Source organism: Cyprinus carpio, chromosome B4 (assembly GCF_018340385.1).
Source record: "Cyprinus carpio isolate SPL01 chromosome B4, ASM1834038v1, whole genome shotgun sequence".
Taxonomy (NCBI): Eukaryota; Metazoa; Chordata; class Actinopteri; order Cypriniformes; family Cyprinidae; genus Cyprinus; species Cyprinus carpio.
The window spans coordinates 24,784,352-24,790,520 of NC_056600.1; the positions used below are offsets into that span (position 1 = coordinate 24,784,352).

The 6,169-nt window shown below is 33.2% G+C and overlaps 1 long non-coding RNA gene across 1 annotated transcript; it reads right to left on the reverse strand.

Moving 5' to 3' along the window:
- Positions 1-4,311: 4,311 nt before the first annotated feature.
- LOC122137280 lies at positions 4,312-5,095 on the reverse strand. Its single transcript, XR_006154737.1, has 2 exons — positions 5,016-5,095; positions 4,312-4,438 (listed from the first exon to the last, which is right to left on the reverse strand). It is a non-coding gene; the product is annotated as an uncharacterized LOC122137280 (long non-coding RNA).
- Positions 5,096-6,169: the final 1,074 nt, after the last annotated feature.

A 6,169-nucleotide genomic window follows, 5' to 3' on the forward strand; every position in this document is an offset into this window, starting at 1 on the left:
TTCAGTAATTGGTTTCCGTGCCAATCTCGCATTGATCTATGGCTTGCTTCTAAAGAGCTGAATAATATTTCAACTGATATTATTCCTTCACCTTTATCTGACCATAAAAGCATTTCTATTCGCATCCCCATTTTCATCTAATGTTAATTCATATAGTACTCCCTCTTATTGGAAGCTCAATAACTCAATTCTTACCTATAATGAAGTTAGAATTAAAATTGATGACATTATTACAAATTTTTGGAACAAAGCAAATTTAGAAGATAACTACTGCAGTAATTGGGAGTTAGCTAAATATGAAATTGGTAAATATTTTCGAAAATTCAGTAGTGACTTGGCTAAAAAGAGGAAGTCTAATGAGAGTAGTGTTATCTGTAAAATTGCTAGTCTTTTGGCCAAAAATGTGGAAGATATGACTGATTTTGATAAAGCTGAACTTGCCGAACAGCAACAACAATTAGATAAAATATACAAATATAAAGCTGAAGGAGCTTACATCCGATCACGCAGAAAGTGGCTAGAGGAAGGCAAGCAAAGCTCTGCTTATTTTTTTCGTTTAGAAAAACAACAAGCTAAAACAAATACAATAAGGAAACTCATGATTGATGGAGTATTAAATGAAGATCAAAAAGTAATTGGAAAATTCTGTTCTAAATTTTACACAGATTTATATACATCTAAATTTTGCCACCAAGATGCAACTGATTTCTTCGAGTCTCTTCAGAATATACAACAATTAAATATGGTAGATAAAGATTTTTGTGATGCTCCTATTACCACAAATGAGATTGCAGAAGCAATTAATTCATTAAAAAATGGAAAATCTCCTGGCACTGATGGGCTCACCTCAGAATTCTATAAATTATTTAGTAAAAAAATAACACCATTTCTATTACAGGTTTTTAGAGAAAGCATTGAGAAAACATTTCTTCCTCCAACCCTATGTCAAGGAATAATAACTCTAATTCCAAAGCCAAATAAAGATCCCCTTTTTATTGATAATTGGCGCCCAATTAGTTTATTAAATAACGACTACAAAATAATAGCTTTAGTTCTGGCCAAAAGATTAAAATGTGTCCTAAATTCTATTATTGATGAAACACAGTCAGGATTTCTGCCAAACAGACATATTTCAAACAACATACGCTTAATTTTAGATCTACTGGACTATTCATATTTACTCCCAAAAGAAAGTTTTATTTTATTTTTAGACTACTACAAAGCATTTGACACATTAGAGCATGGATTTTGTTTCAAGCACTAAATAGAATTGGTTTCGGTGACTCCTTCTGTAATATGGTCAAAATGCTGTATATGAACAGTAGCAGCTCCATTAAGTTGAGTAACAGTACCTCTCCCAGGTTCTTCTTGAACCGTGGAGTTAGACAAGGATGTCCAGTATCTCCTTATCTTTTTTTAATTGCTACACAATTTCTTAGTTCGCACATCAAAGCAAGCCATCTAAAAGGCATCAGTATTGGCAATACAGAGTTAATTATTAATCAATTAGCGGATGATACTGTTCTGTTCTTAGAAGACTCTACGCAAATACCTGCAGCCTTATGTACTCTTCATCTCTTCTCTAAAGCCTCTGGCCTACGTCTCAATATTAATAAATGTGAATTACTTCCGTTAAAAGACAGTATGATCTCTTCAATTGATGGTATTGCAATTAAAAACTGTGTTACATACTTGGGTATAAAAATAACCAAAGATAATTCTAGATGTTCTGCTAAATTGGACCCAATTGTTATAAATACAATGAAACGGTTTAATGCTGGCTGCAGAGAGACCTTTCTTTGAAAGGTCGAGGTTTGCTTGTTAAAGCGGAGGGTCTGTCTCGCCTTACTTATGCTGCTCAGTCACTGTTCATTCATAAGAATACTTGTAAACTTATCGATGGAATCTTAGTTAAATTTTTATGGAAAAATAAACCACACTATTTGAAAAAGTCAGTGATACTAAATACTCAACAAAAGGGTGGCTTAAACTTCATTGACTTTAGTTCACTAAATAACATAATAAAAATAAATTGGCTTAATCGATTCCTTAAAAATCCCACCTCTATTTGGAATGTTTTCCCTCAGCATGCTTTCTCGCAACTTGGTGGTGCAAAATTTGCTTTAATGTGTAATTATGATATTCATAAACTCCCTGTCAAGCTAATCTAACTTTCACCAACAAGTACTTCTGGCGTGGAATCTCATCTACAAACATAACTTTTCTCCTCACCGATGTTATATATGGAACAATAGGTATATTTTGTTTAAGAATAAATCTTTGTTCTATAATAACTGGTTCAATAATGGAATATATCATATTAGACAGCTCTTTAATAACGAAGGTCTGCTTTTTAGGTATGCAGAGTTTCTTTCAGAATATAATATACCGGTAACTCCCAAAGAATTTGCCACGGTAATGGATGCTATTCCTTCTGGGTTACTTATGCTTTTTAAAAACAATACTCTCTCTTTGGGTTCGTTGTCTCATCCTGAGCTTGTCAATACACCGATTGGCAAGATGTGTTTCACTGAAAAAAAAAGGAAGAAATTATAAAGTAAGAGTTTTATTCCTTGAAAACATTATTTCTGCCCCTCCCGCAATCTCATATTGGAATAGGCTTTTTGATAATTTAAACTGGAAAAATATATGGTCCATACAGCATAAATTTTTCCTGACAAACAAAGTAAAAGAAATATCTTTTAAATTAGTTCATAATATTTGCCCAGTCAAAAATTTCCTTCAGAAAAAATTCAGATCTGATTTTGAAACTAATTGCTCTTTCTGTCAGAATGACACTGAAACTCTTCTTCACTTGTTTTGGTCGTGCAGTTACACTCATAAACTTTGGAAAGATGTTAGTTGGTTTATCTCAAGAAATATCTTACAAAATTTTTGTATGAATCCCCAAATTGTTATATTTGGATTTTTTTGAAGCGGATTCTAATGCCTGCTTTATAATAAATCTAATTATTTTCCTGTCCAGATTTTATATTCATAAATGTAAATTCTCAAACTGTAAACCAATTCATTTGGTATTTTTGCATGAGATAAAACATTATTTAAATACAATCTCATCATCTCTTAACCCAAAAGCGATCAGAACTTGTAAAATTTGCATGACTTATGGACTCTTTGCCTTGTTAAATGTTTAGATTTTCTTTCATGTGAGTAATGCCCTCTTTCTGTATCCTTCTTTGTTTTTGGTAATGTTATTTATTTATTTATTTTAAACACTTTTTTTGTATTATGTTGTTGTAATGTTCTCTGTCTCTGTTTTTGTTATTTGAAAATTATTGTTTTGTTCTAACTGTTTAAATAAATAAATTAAAAAAAAAATAATAATGAGGGAGATTGGGATTCCGCCATCAAAATATCAGTACCTATCTCGTCTTTGCCATTCGATTGACACCCTCGTAAAACTTGTGTTGGTCCTCAAATATAATTTTATCCTAACGCATCATATCTATTTTCAAAAAGCCCAAGGACACGCTGTTACCTCGCTCACGTTATACAGTGTTAATAGAAATGTATTGAACAGGCTAGTTAACTAATAGTGATAGTAGTTTGTTTATAATACAATCAAAAACGACATATGTGAAGGTTCTCAGTCCTCCATGTAATGTTAATAATCCAACGAAGTTTAAAATCAAGGGCAGTTCAAACCGATTACAGACACCAGTAGGTGTCGCACTGTGTCTGCTTTGTGCGAGCTACTGTCATGGAGATATTGATTTATGTTCTGTAATTAAAACACTTCCCATTATTTTCATTACAACCCTGCTTTCACAAATCATGTTTCTTAGCACAGCTGCTTAAGGCATTAGTCTTACTCAATAAAATGAGATCTTTCTCCTCATGTTTGATTGTCTGATTTACATGTGCTATTATACTGCGTGAAGTTTTAGGAGTTGACTGCAACACTCACAAATTTAAAAACATGTCTCACATATAGGCCTTCAGTCCAGTGGGGTGTGTGGTTCTAGTGTGTATAATAGACAACAAGCAGTATGTCATGCAAGTGAACATAATTTATTTAATTAAAATATTTATATTAATTTATTATTTGCATAAAATAACATAAAATGAATACAACAAAAGGAGTTCTGCAAGTGAGAATAATAGAAAATAAAATTGAACAATTTATTAATTGCATAAAACAACATAAAACAGATGAACATAACCAAACTTAACCATTTAACTTGACTTAAAACCTAAACCTAAAATAAAAACTAACTAAAAACAACCCCCTAACTAATAGTGTCCTTCAAAACATTCACAATCTCCCCCATCCCTGTAATTTCAAAAAAATTTTCTTGGAACATCTCGTCCCTGCATTTTGGGCAGTGCGGCGAGGTAGTTGCCCACTGCTCAACGCAGACCCGGCATCCAACGAGGCTGCGGCAGCACGGTGCCACAACTGGGTTTTCCATCACATCTGCAAGATTCAGAATATTTTTCAACAAATATTTCAACAGTTGTCTCAAGCAATTTTCATCTGTCTCATTTCACTTGTTAGTGTTACAGTGTGTTAATAGTTATATATTCCCATTGACTGCAATTATTAAATTTTAATAAAAATTGTAGTCATAGTAATGATATGTCTAAACATTCCCTTGTATCTCTGGTGTCATAAGCCTCTTGTTCTATATTGTATGACAGTAACATCCATATTTTTTTTCTGCTGGTTACATCTTCACTGAAGCTACATCACACTTATATTGATACAAATATTAAAATCCAATATCCCATTGTTTTATAGCTGCAGGATTACATTAAACATAAAATGTTTTGGCACATTTCCCTGTAATTAAGCAGTACATATTTGTTTTCTTCTGAAACCCTGGGTTCTGTAGTAGAATCTAAAATAAATCTTTGAACAAAGTTTGGCAGTGCAGTGTCCGTTTATAATGTTGAACCCTTTAATGTGACAGGCGATTTTCAATAGGGTAATGCTATGACTTGATTTTACTGCAGAATATGACTTGTTTGTAGATTATTTACAACTGACTAACCTCTGCATATAAGGCACTGAAACGTTGACCTGACTGTTGCCACCTGGTCACCAGTCAGAGCCACCGTGCTGACTCTAATGACTCGGCTTAGGTTAAATCAAGGATGGTTTTAATGAGCAATAATAACATTAAAAAATATTTTTAAATTGACGTAAATTCTTGACCGTATCTGATAATGTAGGACATCGACTATATTGTCAAAACAAAATATATGCGGTAAATAATAATTAAATAGTGTTGTTTTGCACAGAGCATTCTTTAATATTTATACCATAGCAAAAAATATTTAGTTGTCAAGAAAATCATTTAAAAAATGTATGTATTTTAAACATGCATTTGCGCTTAAGCTGACATAGACGCGCAATAGGCTATGTTTTTAAGCGTAGATGGTGCGACCATGGGCGCGACCGCACTTCTCCGAAGCACAGATTGCGCATAGAGATTGCGTGACAGCGGTAGGCTATTATACTGAGGCAGCTTTGAAAAGCTGTCTATGGAAAAGCTACAGAAAAGTTTGGGCCCATGGTGGGTCTATCATTGGATACCGCCTGATGAATTTTGTTTTTCTAGTACCTCATATTCATTCACGTATAATAGTCTTCTTTGAAATGTGTACCTTGAAATGTTTTGTTTCCATTCCAGATTGATTTTAAAGGCTAGTTGTTGTCAGCAATTACTAGGCATATTGGCAATGATAAGCAGAATAGCCTATACTTAACAACTGCCATCATCATTTGATACAAGACCACACTATGAGAACACCTAAAGTTTTGATAATATTTATGGAATATAATTTATGGAATTCTACTTTTACATACATTTTTCAGATAAAGTTCATGTAAGCATAGTGATGCACAGTTCACTTCTCCATCATCTATTGTGATATCTGTCATTGCACAGTCCAAATGATATATTGAGCTGCAGTCAGAGGGACTGAAAGCAAACAAAAGTTGAATGCTTATGCTGATTAAGACACACAGGCTAGGTGTACAGACACATTCTCATTTCTTAATTTTATGCCATTCTAAAAAATTTTAAGTTAACATTGAAATATAAAGACAGTGCTGCAAGTCTGATCATAAGTAAGGACATTCAAAGTATGGACAGATGAGGTCACCACCAAGGAGAGCCTTGAGGATTATACATCATCAGTG